The following is a 14,897-nucleotide window of genomic DNA, read 5'->3' as shown; positions in this document are numbered from 1 at the left end:
TTACTCAGTAAGCACTCAACCTGTGCTGGCCATTACTGTTACTCAGTAAGCACTCAACCCATGCTGGCCATTACTGTTACTCAGTAAGCACTCAATCTGTGTTGGCCATTACTGTCACTCAGTAAGCACTCAACCCATGCTGGCCATTACTGTTACTACCATGTTTACTACTGGAGTAGATGCAGCATTCATTGAGCGTCTCCTACCTGCCAAATTGTGGGCTGTGCACTTTGTATGGGTTATCTTGCTTCTTCCTAAGACATGGACTATCATTACAATAGAAAAGGGCACAGTGGAGTAAATGGTGAATGAGCTCATGTGATCTGGCTGGGATTTGAGGCCATACTCTCCCACGGTGGAAGACCACCCTATGTGCTACTCCTTTGAACAGTGGCTGGCCCTAGAATGAGGGGTCACACATGTCTAGTTCTCAGGGATGTCAATGACTAATTTTAGGACTCTAGACAAATCATATTTGGGTTCTAACTTCAAGAATAAAATGGAAGAGTTGAATGGACTAAGGCTGTGCCCCAGGATGTAGGTATTATATTTGTGCACATTCCCAGATAAAAGCTTCAAAGACTGCCAGTGGGCCCCAGCCTGTGACATCTTACAGAATAAGATTGGTTACAATATTTTATTTGTACCAGCACTCAAATGTAAACCTCTACTGGGAAATCTTTTAGATGGATTTAAACGGTCCTGTAAGTTAAATCTTTAATACGTGTCAGTTTTAATTGAGTTAGAAGTGCTTTAGTTAATTAAATTTCCCAGCTTCAGAGATGAACAGCCACATATACTAGTTGTGAAAGTTTTTTTTCTCAGTTAATTTTTAAAGTGACAAATGATGACAGTGTATCTTTATGGGCTGCAAAAGTGGTATTTTGATCTAGAGAATGGAACATGTTAAAACAGAACCCCCTCTCAAAGTGAAACCTTCTCCCAAACTCAGCAAAGCCCTCTGGGATGTTTTCATCAAGGAGGTCTCCTCCTTGGTGAAGTAACAAGAATCCCCTTTGGTCAGAAAAGATAAACAGAGGGGAGCCCCCCCCACCATGAGAGGTGCCTACCCCTCCACCCCTCCACCCCTCCATCCCTCCACCCCCAAGGAGAACAGCTCCATTTCACCTGGCTAGAGGCTATCAGGAGAATCCTTTCTAGGAAAAAATGGACCCTAGAAAAGGAGACAAAAGAATTCCTAGCAGGAGAGAAGATGGAAGGAGGACCTGGGTTGCCCCAGAAATACCGCATCCCTTCTGCAATAAAGAAAGGAGAAACAGGGCTTCTACTGCCAGCTTCCCCAAAGCCCTGCTGGGCCAAGAGAGCTTGGGGACACAACCAACAGGCCCTCTCCTTTGGACAGAGTCATCTTATTTCCCTTGAAAAGACATAAAAGAGAAACAAATGAGGTAGAAAGAACAGAGCAGCAAGTGCTGGTCATAATTGTTGTTCTTATTTTGACTTCCGAGTCACTTTGCCTACATGGGCATACCATGGAAAGCCCCAAACATTAAGGAGGGAGTGGACTTCCTTCCTGCGCTCACTGATGGTCTACGCCCCGCTCCTAGAGCCGACCCCTATCCCAGAGTCTCGCTTTATCTTCCTTACAGGCAACACTGTGACTCCATTCCAAAGACGGGAAAAGCTGCATGATCCAGAGTGGCTGCTCTACACACTTATGCAAACCTTCCAGGAGAGAAAACCATACCAGGAGGTACGGACGCGCTGTTCATGAAAAACTCACCAACATCCACAAACCAGCCCTAGGCCCGGGCCTCGCAGTGCAACACAACTTTCTTTAAGCATGCTGTGTGAAAGGTGAACATCTTCGTATATCAACACTGCCTTGCTCCAAGCCCCCCACCCCCACCCCCACCCCCGCCCCTGCCCCACTAACGGCCTTGGGGAAAGAATGGTTTCTTGGTAGAGAATCGGGAAGAAAGACGAGTGACTCTCCACGATCTCTTTTTGACATAGGGTCTCATGTAGCCCAGGCTGCCTTGAACAAGTGTAGCTGAGGTTGCTCTTGAATTTCTGCTTCTCCAACCTCCACAGACCTGTTTATATTGATGCTGGGGAGCAGACCAAGTGTTTCATGCATGCTGAGCAAGCCCTCTGCCAACTGAGCCCAGGTCTCCCCTTCTCATAAAAGAAATGGGTATTAGCAACTTTGAAAAACCTGATACACCACTTGGCAAATTGGTTTGATAAATAAGACCACATCTCACTGATGCTCAGGATAAACCCGCTTTAAACAAAGCCTTCTTTGCTATTTCATTTGAAAGTGCATCTGTGATGTTCATATTGAAAAAGGTGGGAGGGATGGGAATGGGAGAGGAAGGGGGGTGTAAACAGTATATGTGAGACTAGCTGAGCACACCAGCTGTGTAGCTAGCCAGGGCTCTGTCCTCCCTGCCTCTCCACTTATCATTATTCATTGATATGAAGGGAACATGATGATCGGCTCCTCAGAAATTCTGCTGCTGGACCAACTTGGGTTTCTCACCACCAACTAATGCAGAAATGTAGTGCTAAGCACGTCCTGGCTGTAAACACAGCAGTCTCGCTCAGCCAGGGACTTCCACAAATGTCTCCAACCAACTTGCATGATTGTCTTTAACACTTTTTTTTTTTGAGAAATGAATTTGATTTCATTTTTCCTTCCCCAGTTTTCAAATAGTCATTAAAAATTAAACAAGACCAGGAAGAGCGCTTTGTGATTATAGCCCTCCTTCTCCTGCAACAAACTAGATCTATAAATTTACGTACCATTGTAGATGTAAATTACAAAATTTATATTCAACTATATTAAAACATCTATTCCAAAAATGATTACCAGTTGTGAAAAGCAGACAGGCTTATCGCTTGCTGTCAGTTGTTCATGTCTAGTTAAGCAATAATATGCTAAAACTGCTCTTTTGTTTTGTGTAAGAATTTTGGCAATAGAAGAAATGAACACTCGGCTAATAAAAACTCAGGCTGCCTTTTTGCTTTGATGGAGGAAGCAGCTGCCTGTTTTCATTTGCTGCAGAGCAGCAAAACCCATCAATATAATAAGCAGCTTAGATGCATCCATCCACAGCGCCTGTAAGGATATAGGGCTATTCGCTCAAAACCAATCCCTGGTTTAATTTTAACAAAGATGTGTCTGACATATTTGAAAATGCATTATAATAGGTTTTGAAACATGAACAATTTCTCTTCCTTTTAAATACTTTCCCCAGATTTGAAAGGTGTACGTGTAGCTGAATGATAGCAATGATAAGAAACGGACCTAAACTGTCAGGACATCCTGAGACAAGGGGTGTGAAGAGAGCAGACTGAAAGTCAGTTATCCGGGTCTTCGGAAAGTGGAAGTAATTCATTTGAGTATGAGTTTATTCATTGATTCAATCAGATGACTATGTACTACACACACACACACACCATACACATACAATCATCATTGGGCTAGGTAGGTACTGAGCCCACAGCTCCTTCTCAAGACTCTTTAGGACAAAACATTAACACAAAATTTGAGTAGATCAAGGTTGCAGGCACAGATGCATATTTTAACATTCGCCTTTTATTTGAGAGAATTCAAATGGGCATGCAACACAGTGGAAGCTATTTAACATAAAAATTAAAAATCAGATGCTGTCTCCTCTATTATACAGTCACACACTTCATTAGACATCCCTTTAAGAAACGATGAATCTGATTGAAAAAAATTGAATTATGTTGAAACACATGTCAGACTGTTTACTAGGCTAGCCAGGAATTACCACACTTTGGGGAGAAAGTTTTAGGATTTTAACTTTTGTTTGGACAGCCTCTAATTTCACAGTAACCATTAGATACTCTTACGGAGCATGAACACACCGTAGAGCAAGTCTAACACAAAACACAAACTTGGAAGCAACTGGCACCATAAAACAGTGAGCCTTCCTTAGGGCATACACTAAGAGATCATTTTATTTTAGGGTTGAGGGCATCCCAAGAACTCTGGTAATTCTCAAACCTCCCTTTTCTGATTGGATGCTGGCTAAGTGAGCTGTCCGATGGTCAACATCACTGTTAGGTTAGCCAGCGGCTTCTCCAGATGTCAACTTAAACAAGCACACATCTGCACACACGTTGAGACAATCGTCCTGTAGGTGGGGAGCAGAAAGCTTCCTGAGTCACACGTCAGTTGTAAAACACATCCACAAGCTGGTTCTTTTCTCTCTCTCTCTGTGTGTGTGTGTGTGTGTGTGTGTATGTGTGTGCATGTGTGTGTGTGTGTGTGTGTGTGAGTGTGTGTGTGTGTGTGTGTGTATGTGTTGTACTGTTGTTGTTGCTGCTGTTTTAAATAAGCTTTAACTTTACTGAAACACCGTACAATGGTATAGAGAGTATCTGTTTTTTTCCTAGTTTCTACTGCTGTTGACATCTTACTTCTCAAGTCTCTTACGGAAACACCGTACAATGGTATAGAGAGTATCTGTTTTTTTCCTAGTTTCTACTGCTGTTGACATCTTACTTCTCAAGTCTCCGGATCTGTCCAGACTCGAGTGCTCGTTTTAAAGACAAGGCTTACGATCCTGTCGATTCTGCAGAGAGGCGAAGGGCAGTCTTAGCATCTCTACCTGCACTTCCCTTAATTGCTCTTAACCAAAAAAGAAAATTTTAAAAAGTTAAGAGTTAAAGCAGGACTCAACATGCATATATCTCAGGGTATGGTGGTGGTGGTGGGAAACTGACCTCATAAAGAAAATCTGAAGCCAACAGAACCTTAGTTTCCTACTTCATTGTTGAATGGGGTTGAATATTATTTAAGTCATTATTCACATAGAAATTTGGATTGCTCTATTCAATTAATACTTTCGCATCACAGTGTGATGTGGGTCCTATTGCCAGTCTTGTGGCAGCATGAGTTAAGATCCACAAAGGAGTCAGGGGCCAGCATTTTTCATTCTGTTGGAGTGTTTAGAAACCATTCACTGTTAACCCTCTGTTCTCTGCTCTGGCTTCCTCCCTGCTCTGTCCACTGCTCAGTGGCTGGGCACACTGCTTCAGAGTCCTGCTGAGATTCACACATTAGCTACCACTAAACGTGTCACCTCCAGGAGTAGAAAGATGACTTTGGAGAGGCTCTCATTGGTGCCTGATGTCTGGGTGTACACGTCCTCTCCGTACCTGAATACAGACGAGGGCTGGGCAGCAGGTGTCACAGCTCTGGGACCAACCAGACCCTGCCTTCCCCCTGCCTTCTCCCTTCCCTTGGTCCTTCCCAGCTCTCTCTTCCTGTCGTCTTCTCTTTCGCTATAACCTCCATCCCAGTTATAACATCCGCTTTCCTCTCCAAAGGCAAGAACTGTGAAGAAACATCGTGGCTGTCGCAGTCAATGTTTTACAAAGTAACTTTTGAGCCAATGTTTTACAAAGTAACTTTTGAGCCAATGTTTTACAAAGTAACTTTTGAGTCAAGGTTTTACAAAGTAACTTTTGAGTCAAGGTTTTACAAAGAAATGTTTGATCTGTTTCTCTGGTCTGCACTGCCTTTGGACCGAAGCTTTCTGTAGGGAGAGAGCTCAGAGTTTCATTCTTGGAGACAGATTACACAATCTAGACAGCCATGTTGTATTTATGCAGAACAACAGCAAACAGTTCTAAACCCTGTCACTCGTAACAATGAAAACTGAATTACTCTCCTGCTGCAAGACCAATTTGCTGAGTTCCCTATGTTGTATTTACTTGAGTCCTGATGCTACCTGTGAGTTCAGCCACAGGCCAGCTTCTATATGGATGTCACTACACTCAATGCATGTTCACTGGCCTTTTAACCTAGACACATGAGCCATAGACCTGGAAGGAGAATTATCACAAGAAGACAGGATAGATGCTCTGGAAAGCAAGGTTGCCCTGGGCCAGGAAGGTCACAGGTTCCCAGGCTAGCAATAGACTCCACATTCAATAGGCCATCTTTCTTTAAGTCAATCCTTTTCTTCATTCCATAGAACCTATGTCACGGGCTCTCATATCTGTTGTTATCTACAAGCAGGCAGGATTCTAATCACAGGAGTCTGGAAGGCGTCTCAGAGTGGGTCTTTTAAGTGGCTTGAAAGAGAATACGACCCTCTGTCTGGCTATTTTTTTCTTGACAACTTCTCTCTGCTATAACAAATTTGTAACCTTAGCCTATACATCTTACTTTAGGAATCGGAACTCCTTGAGAAGTGCCTTCAAAATACACCATTTAAACCAAACATTTGTTCTGAACTGATACCACAATTATCTTTCTGTTGGGAGAGAGACAACATTTCTAGAGTTTTTTATATTGCCACCGGCCTTTCACACCAGGACACACGAGTGTTTGCAAGTTGAGGTCAGAGTGCCTGGGCTGAGTTGTTGAGCGTAGAGAAGTCATCAGGGTCCCCATGGGCTCACACCAGACTTCTCAGGACACAAAACAGATTTCCTTCTCTCTCCAGCCGCAGAGTTCACGTTATCATGAACTCCATCATTCCCATACCCCGGAACCGATGATTGAAACAATGGCGGCGTTGAGCTGAGAGGGTTATGTTTCAGCTAGAAAGTGTTTCTCGTCCATTTCTGCTGCCCGATAGATAGCATGGAGGTGATTTTTGCTGAGCAAATTCCATAGCACTAATCTAAATTTTCAGCACTATTGACAAGAAAAACTAGCTTGTGAAAGAATATGAGATACTGTTTGCATCTCACGAGAATCATCGCTTACTGCTTTTCTTGGGCGCTGCAGAGAAATCCCCGGTTATGAAGCAAAGCCTTGAAAACTGAAGGGGGCTTCATTCAGCACACAGAACAGATAATTAGTAGTTGAGGTGGAGCTAGAACTTCAATACCCAAATAGTTCACCTTTGTTTTCTTTCAGGACTAAGCAACATAAGCAAATGTAGAAGGAAGAATTATGTTATGATTTGAGTTTGCATCTTGCAAAGACATTTTTTTTTAACCTTGGAGGTAAAAATTAGAGTTTAAAGAAAAGGTCGAGGCGCGTGCGTTCCTCTTCCCGATTTCTACACAGTCACAGATATTTAGCAACTGGCTGAAGTGATTTTTGGCTCCTGTTTCTATTTCCATGCCTGGATGCATGGCTGGAGGAAGTGGCTATAGATAAACTCTGCTGCGGCTCACGCAATACCAGGATCTCTGAATTGAGGCCAGGAAACAACATACAATCTTCAGAAATAGAGACACTCCCTGTCGCACGCATTCCGACTCTGGAATTACAATGATTGTGTGCCTTGCTTTCTGTAATTGAGCCTCTGTTTGTTTTCCGGAAATATATCTTCTGCATGGTCATTAGTCTTACTTATTCAAATATCTACATGTCATTTGTCTTGTAATTAAGAGTTCCTAGCAGCTCCCAACAATTCTTTTGATTACCAGCATTCCAAACATAATAAAAGAGTAATTCTCTTTTACAATGTTGTGTCTAGGGAGGGAGAATCATGTAATATATACAATTTTCACCCACACCATGGTGTTGAGCAATGTAATTTTCTGTGTATTCTCTTCTAAGAATATTTTCAATATTTCTGGATTGTCTCTGCTCTCAGGAACAGGATTGAAATCTCCACTTTGGTATTTATCTGGGACTGTGATAGCTCAGTCTGCCACCAAATGCCAAGATAGGGGAATCTCATCATCCAGAGACTAGCTGCATGATGGGCAGTTAATAGATATATCAAACCCTGGGATATATGCTAAGCTGAAGAGATGATTGGCTGGTGATACACTGATTGATTAGCATGGGGAGAATGGGTTTCTTCTTGACAACCTAGGATTACGCTTCAGCTAAACTCAAATTGCTTACACCTCTTCTATTGGGTTTAAAATTACAGTCCTGTCATCTAAAATCTCTTGTCAATGAATTTTTTTTGCCATATATAAAAATTAAAGGGAAAAAGAGGGTAGGTGCAATGGATAAGAGTAAATGGGGTACCCCCACTGCATGCTGCTGCTGTTGGCTCCGCTGCAAAGCGTCGATATGTAAATGCCCCCTGAGAAACGTTCCACCTTCCATAGATGACTGCTGTACATTTTACAAGAACACCAGAGGAAAAGTTTTATATGTTTAAGTCAGTGAATACTGTATTTTCAAATACATTATGGTTCTATCTCACTTAGGGGAAACTGAGAATTCAAAGACACCCTCTATTAATCAGCGTTACTGTCTAAGGCACACAGACAATCCCATCTCTGGACATTAGTGGTTTGTTGTTGTTGTTTTGTTTTGTCTTTTCTGGGTTTTGTTTTGTTTTGTTTTTTAAAAACTAACTGGCATGCTTTGCAGGGGCAGGGCAAGAAAGGGCAAATTTATAGACTGCAGACTAGCTTTGCATTTGTGGCAACTCCACATGAGTAGTGACTCCTTTAATAGCAGTAACAACAAATGCTAAAGGCAGTCACGTGCACACATTGAAATATTGTAATGTTGTGCCTGTTTCTCATGCATGTGGGAATCACATATGCTTTAAAACACAGCAGAATTAGATGAACAGAAGGAAGCCAATGTTGCTCTATCTCCCATATTCGCATGTGTGCACACATACACACACATAAATCAAGACGTCACACAAAAGGGTGATACGTACAGCTTCACAAATCCCTGGCATTCCTAGTTTCCAGTAAGCTTCATTTCTGACGTCCATTAAAAGGTTGCAACTGATTGTACTCTGAGTTATCTGACTGGCTAGAAAAGGGATCTTGCTCTTGCTCCTTCCATCCCATTCCCATTAACATGCCCCTACCCCCCCCCCAAAAAAAAGAGAGGCTGGTGAGCTTTAATTCAGCACATTGAAGATCACCCCTCCCTTGCCTGGGCACACGAGGATTTGGTTGCCGAGTCACCCTGGATAAGTGGTTCATTGAGAATGTTAAAATCTGCAGTAATAGACTGGCCTGGGCTTCTCGGATTTTTCCCCCTTTCCTATCAGCCATCAGCGGTAGGGGATCAGCTGTGACAAAAATCCCCAGCTGAACCTCCCACATACAACTCAGTGAGCAGACTTAAAACAAGGCCATTTATTGGCGACTGTTATGCAAACAAAGCGTCCAAGTCGTAGAAACAGATGTCAACGGAAGCATATGCTTACTGTAAACTAGAATTTGATTCTCTTTATAAAAATAGACATAAATGGGCCTTCGGAAAGTAGCCTGCCTCGTGTTGTCTACCACTGCCTAACTTGATCCAGCCTAAAGCTTTTAAAGAGATGAATAGACCCATATGCAAGGGCAAAGGAATGAGAGTTTAAAAAAATTAAATTGGAAATAAATGATAACATGTTGGAGCAGTTCCCAGAAGCAATCTTACGGATTTTTCTCTAAAAACACAAGACAGGAAGTTAAAAGCTTACTGCAGGTCACCGGTGGCATGTCGAGTTATCATTTCCGACCACTTAGGGTGGAAAGAAACGGTGCATTCCCGAGGTAAGTTTAGGAGCGGAGGCTTTCCCCTCCTCTGCCTTCCTCCCACTCTCCCTTGCCTCTTCTCACATCTTGATGTCTTTTAAATGTCACTTATTTTACATGAGGCAGTTGGTGGGGACAAGAGTCAACAGCAATCAGAACCATTATCCCCTGCAGCGAGTCCTGGTCTTAATGCATTGTGACACCTTTGCTGGCTGGCCACCGGTCTACCTTCCTCCTTCTTAGGGAATGAAGTGGCATCACGCGAAAATGGCCATGATGGGAACAGCGTGTGCATAACTGGTATTAAATCTACCTCTCAGCCTAAGTGAATTTTCCTCACATGTGACTAATCAAAACGAAAGCTCACGGACCCAGGCTGAGCTGGCCAGCACTTCCCCACCCCTGGGACCAGGGCTATTTTGTTTTATCTCTTTGTACAAGCTGGCAGAAGTTTAAAGTGAAGGGGATAATCCAGGGATGGTGTCTTCATGAAATAACATCCTTACATGAAGAGGCTTTTAACTGTCTGTCGCTGTCCTCTAAAAAAGGAGAAGAAGAAGAAAGAAAACGAGTGTGACAATCTCATTTTGCTGAGCACCCTCCCATGAAAAGGGAGGGTAATGGCCATGGCCGCCACGCCTAGTCTCGACCTTACACAATCCATTATCTACGAAACACTTAAAAGTCAGGTTTACATGCACTGGGGTTGGTGGGGGGGGTGTGTGTGAAGCAGCTATCACAATTATTTTCACTTTAGTGAATTTGCCCTCCATTGGAAGCCAGACACTTGATATCCTAACACATCCAGCCAGTGTCACAGTGCATGCAAAAGGAAACGTGACTGATTAAAGGATGCCTGGTACATATGGGAATGGCACCCTACGATTGAAGACACCAGTCAGGGCTAGTGTCAGCGGTGCAACGGCTTATGTGTGAACTTTTTCCAACTTGAACCTGAGAAAAAGAACAATCGAGAACTGAGTCCTTCAAATTTCTAGAAGGGCTTGACATTCCTTCAAAAGTGTGTTTTACTAACCACTTAGCAGAGATCAGGAGGTGCCAGGGGAAGGGCCAGCAGAGCAATTATCGTCCTGCACAGTCAGCCTGATGCTTATTCACAGACAAGAGCGGCTTGTATTCTGCCGTGCACCAACTGTGCATGTTGCTGATAATAGAGCAGAGGTAGTGCTAAATTGGTACCAAACTAGCAGTCCTCGTTTACCTCCAGCAACTTATTTGTGGAAGGCAATGAAGGCTGCAATATTTTCTCATGACTGCAAGAATAGCCGACTCATTGTTAACATTAAAATTAGTTTCCTGACATGGTACATGCCATGCATTTACTTTTCCTTAAATAGGAACTCCCGTGCCTGGAGCAGACCGCTGTTGGCATTTCTTTTCCCCTGAGGATAATGTACCCTTTCACTAATAAACCCATCCAGCAGTGGCTGGGAATCAAAGTGGTCACCATGTTATGGCCCTTCATTCACAACTCCAAAGACCACTGCCCTTGGTTTGGGCAGTGCGTTATTCTTTAATTATTATCATATTATTCTTGCCCTGACTCAAATCCTTAGGAGTGACACCCAAGGCAGAGGTGGCTGCAAATGTGGCAGTGGTCACTGTCTTGTGATGAATATCAAAACCTTAACTTAAGTTTATAAAACTTAACCTTCCTATGTCCAGTTGCTGGGGTAGGGGCAAAGAGAATAGCCAAGAACGGGGTTATAATATTCTTTTTAAAGGAAGAGGTTTTTTTTTTTTTAAATTTAGGTTTGTGTGTTTGTGCCTACATGAGTTTATGTGTACGACGTGGGTTCAGGTACCCACAGGGGCATGGGAGTATCTAATCCCTTGTAACTGGAGTTACAGGCAATTATGAGGCACCCGATGTGGTTTCTGTGAACCGAAGCCTGGTCCTCTGCCAGAGAAGTACAGGCTCTTAGCTGTTGAGCCATCGCTCCAGCCCCAGGTACAACATTCTTTATGAGTTTATTTAACCACATTCCCCTGAATCCATGGGCTCAACTTTCAGACTCTGTACTCTCATCTTCAGCCCCTGGTCCCTACTGCAATAAGTCAGCTTACAGGAAACTGGGATGGATGGTCATTCAAACTGGCTTGGGGCAACAGAATCCCACAGAAGTGGAAGGGGATTCTGTTAAGGTTCTGGCAGCACACCCACTCAATCACAAGCCTGCCTGTGCATTTCTGGGGCCTTTCTACTAAACAGAGAGAGAACAGGATCAACACCATGAAGCCGAGGAGGCAATGAAGAGGCAAGTGTTGCTGTTAAGGCCAAGACAGCTACTTATGTGGGAAGAAAAGTGAGCAGAAGGATTCGCCATTTTTGAAACCTTGTGCAAGAATGCCAGAGGCTGTCACTTTCCAGATCAGTGAGAGCGAGGCTAAGAAGGGATGGGAAGGTAGGCTAGCAGAAGAAAACACCCAGAAGACATTATGAATGCAACCGCACTGTAGTTTTAGCCAGAGAGGTAAGCGAAACAGGCACAAAATACCAGCTAAGTTAGCCACTGAGTGGTATCATATGCTTTCACCGAGTGAGCCCTGCTGTGGGAAAGAAAAGCCACCCCAAAGTACCAGGTCTTCACGTGACTACACAGCTCAAGAACGAGTCAAGAGTAATGAGTCCAACTCAAGTGTTTGGACAGATTGGCCACTCTGTAGCCATGCCTGAATTAGCTGGAAATTGCAGTGTGTTGATTAGTGGTCTTGCTGGTCACTGCTGAGAGGGCAGTCACGTGATCCCAGGCATGCTCTGCAGCGAGTTCAGGGAGAGCCCAGGAAGCTGAGGGCATCATGTGCATAGCTGAGCCTGGATGTCTAACATGAGATGGGTAGCCAACGCTGTCCCCAGTTCCCAAATGTCATGGGTGAGAAGACATGGCAGATCATTGTCACAAGGCAATGTGACCTCCGTGTCGGTCGTTATGGAGGGCCTTCTCCAATCCCCTTAAAGACTGTTTGGGTTCTGTGGCTGCTGACCAGTTTTCTGAGTCCCCGAAAAACCAGCTGGGTAAAGAACAAAGCTAGCTTAGAGTCTGAACTTGGAATGTCAAGTGTACTTTGATGCCACATGTGTGCTGGACAGCTCCCGGGAGTGTAGGCTGCTGCCAGGATCTAGCGTGCCCTTACCACAGGAACTGAAGTCAATTTCTACCAGGTGTCTCCGTGGCTGAAATCATGCGGCTTTGCCTGTTTTCTGGCTCAACAGCAGTTTGGAAAGAGGTGAAATAGTGGCGTTCCCTTCCAAGGTCCTTTTGGAAATTCTAAATCAAGTGCAATCTCAAACTCAAATACCAAAAATCAGTATCCTCTGATTAGCATTTAGGATCAAGAGCATTGTAAAGTAAAATCACTGTAATATACAGTGGCTTGTTTCCTAAAGATGCAAAGAGTCTGAGGGAAAAAGGAATCCGTATGAAGGGAAAAGGCTAACGCACTGGAAGTAGGGAGACAGGAACTAGAGAGAGAGAAGAAGAAAGTTAGCATCTACTAAAATGACCAGAATTGCCTTATATTAGGCTCTCTCCTACAGAGGAGGAGACAGGAAAGTAGCTGACACCCATCCCTCCTACCCAGGGCAGGCAGAACCTTGAACCTAGCCTGAAGTCTTTGACTACCTGATCTCAGGGTCACTTAAACTGGGTCAGCCTAGGATGGAGGATCCAAGAGAGGAATCAGGGAGCCATAACTGACAGGCTTCATGACCTATTGAACTTGAGGCATATAGAGAGTGGAGTCCAACTCAGAAAGTAAGGGTTCAGTGACATGTCAGAGCAATGAGCCTGTTTGTGGATCAAGGGGATCTGAGGGGAATGTTATGGTCGGATCCACTGGAACTAGTCTGAACTGTGTTCAGGTCTAAAGTTTTACATAGGATTATAAAGGTAAGAAATACCTATTTGGATAATACTTAAAAATCTGAAAGCAGAGAAGTATGGATAAGGGAGGGAAAGGTAGAATTTAGAAGACTGTGTCCTTACAGAAGTCCTTCATGACTTGAAGCCACAGCCTCACCATTTGTAGAATGAGTATATTTGATAGACGAAGGGGTATACACGATAGTGTATACATGCGACCCAATAGTATTCAGTCTTAGAGGATGCATCACATGTTGATGCACGCACAATATGAGTGAACCCTGAGGACATTATGCCAAGTGAAACAAGCTAGTCCTAGAAAGACAGCCGATAAGACTCTCCTTATATGGAATTCCTAGCCAGCCAAATCCACACAGACAGGAAGAATGACGGCTTTCGGGGCTGGGGTGACAGGAATCGGGAATTGTTGTTTAATGGGGGCAGAACTTCAGGCTACTGAAGGTGAGCAGTGCTGAAGGCTGTCCGGTGATATGAACAGACTAATGCATGGAAATGCCATTTTCTGGTATGTGTTTATACTATAGTTAAAATTAAAAGTTAAACAACACAATTTTAAATGGCAACAACAATATTTATATCCTTGGGCTGATGTGAGAAGAAAACATGCCAATGTTTGAAAACTCAGGGTAACACCTGGTGTGGTGGTTAGAATAGGAACGGGCCCCATACACTCATATTTGAATGCTTGGTCACCAGGGAGTGGAACTGTTTAAAAGGATTACAAGGGCTAGGGGGTGTGGCCTTGTTGGAAGAAGTGTGTCACTGGGGGTGGGCTCTGAGGCTTCAGAAGCCTGTGACAGGCTTAGCTGCTCCCCGCCCCCATTTCTGTCTCTCTATCTGTCCCTTTCTCTGTCTCTGTCTCTGTCTCTGTCTCTGTCTCTGTCTCTCTCTGCCTACTGACAACAGTTCAGGATGCAAAGCTCTCAGCTTCTTCTCCAGCACCATGCCTGCCTGCACCACCCTACTCCTCCCAGATGAACTAACCTCTGAAACTGCAATTACATTCCAAGAGCTGCCTTGGCTGTGGTGTCTCTTCACACAACACAACAGTGAGTGACAGAGACACTGGCAGACACTTTGTCAATAAAAGATTCAATAAAATTGGTTTCTTCCTCTTACTGGAGAGGAAGAAAAAAAGAAGAGCAGAGAGCGGGTGGGGAAGTAACAAAGGAAGAAAACCAGAAATAAAAAATATCGTGGACATTTTGAAAGACGTGTTTCTAGTAGAAGGCTAATCGACAGTGTGAAACATGGCCAAGACTGAGCGGAAAGCAATCTCATTAAGGATCTAGGTATGCACACTGGAGAAAAGACAGCATCTTTACGTCAGAAAACTCTGGTGGGAAAATGAAATGACGCTTCCCTCTCACATGGAACACAATTCAGTTCCAAATGGACCAAAACTATCTGTGTTAGACTTGAACCTCTGGCATTTCTCGAAGAGAGAGTAGGGAGTATACATCAGGATATTGGCTCAGGTGAAAGTAGGGAGTATACATCAGGATATGGGCTCAGGTGAGAGTAGGGAGTATACATCAAGATATGGGCTCAGGTGAGAGTAGGGAGTATACATCAGGA

At 43.8% G+C, this 14,897-nt stretch overlaps 1 protein-coding gene and 1 long non-coding RNA gene across 3 annotated transcripts in view; one reads left to right on the top strand and one right to left on the bottom strand.

Moving 5' to 3' along the window:
* Nucleotides 1-3,280, top strand: part of LOC110312188 — a 9,319-nt gene extending 6,039 nt beyond the window's left edge. The window contains exons 2-3 of the long non-coding RNA XR_002380033.2: nucleotides 1,611-1,818; nucleotides 3,225-3,280. This is a non-coding gene — a long non-coding RNA (uncharacterized LOC110312188). The remainder of the gene's footprint in view (nucleotides 1-1,610; nucleotides 1,819-3,224) is intronic.
* The window catches only part of Camkmt (calmodulin-lysine N-methyltransferase), a 365,021-nt gene that overhangs the window by 74,424 nt on the left and 275,700 nt on the right, over nucleotides 1-14,897 (bottom strand). The gene's annotated exons all lie outside the window — the stretch shown is intronic.

The sequence above is a fragment of the Mus caroli genome, chromosome 17 (assembly GCF_900094665.2).
Source record: "Mus caroli chromosome 17, CAROLI_EIJ_v1.1, whole genome shotgun sequence".
NCBI lineage: Eukaryota > Metazoa > Chordata > Mammalia > Rodentia > Muridae > Mus > Mus caroli.
Note: the sequence above shows the minus strand (reverse complement) of the source record. Positions and strands in the feature narration are given on the sequence as shown.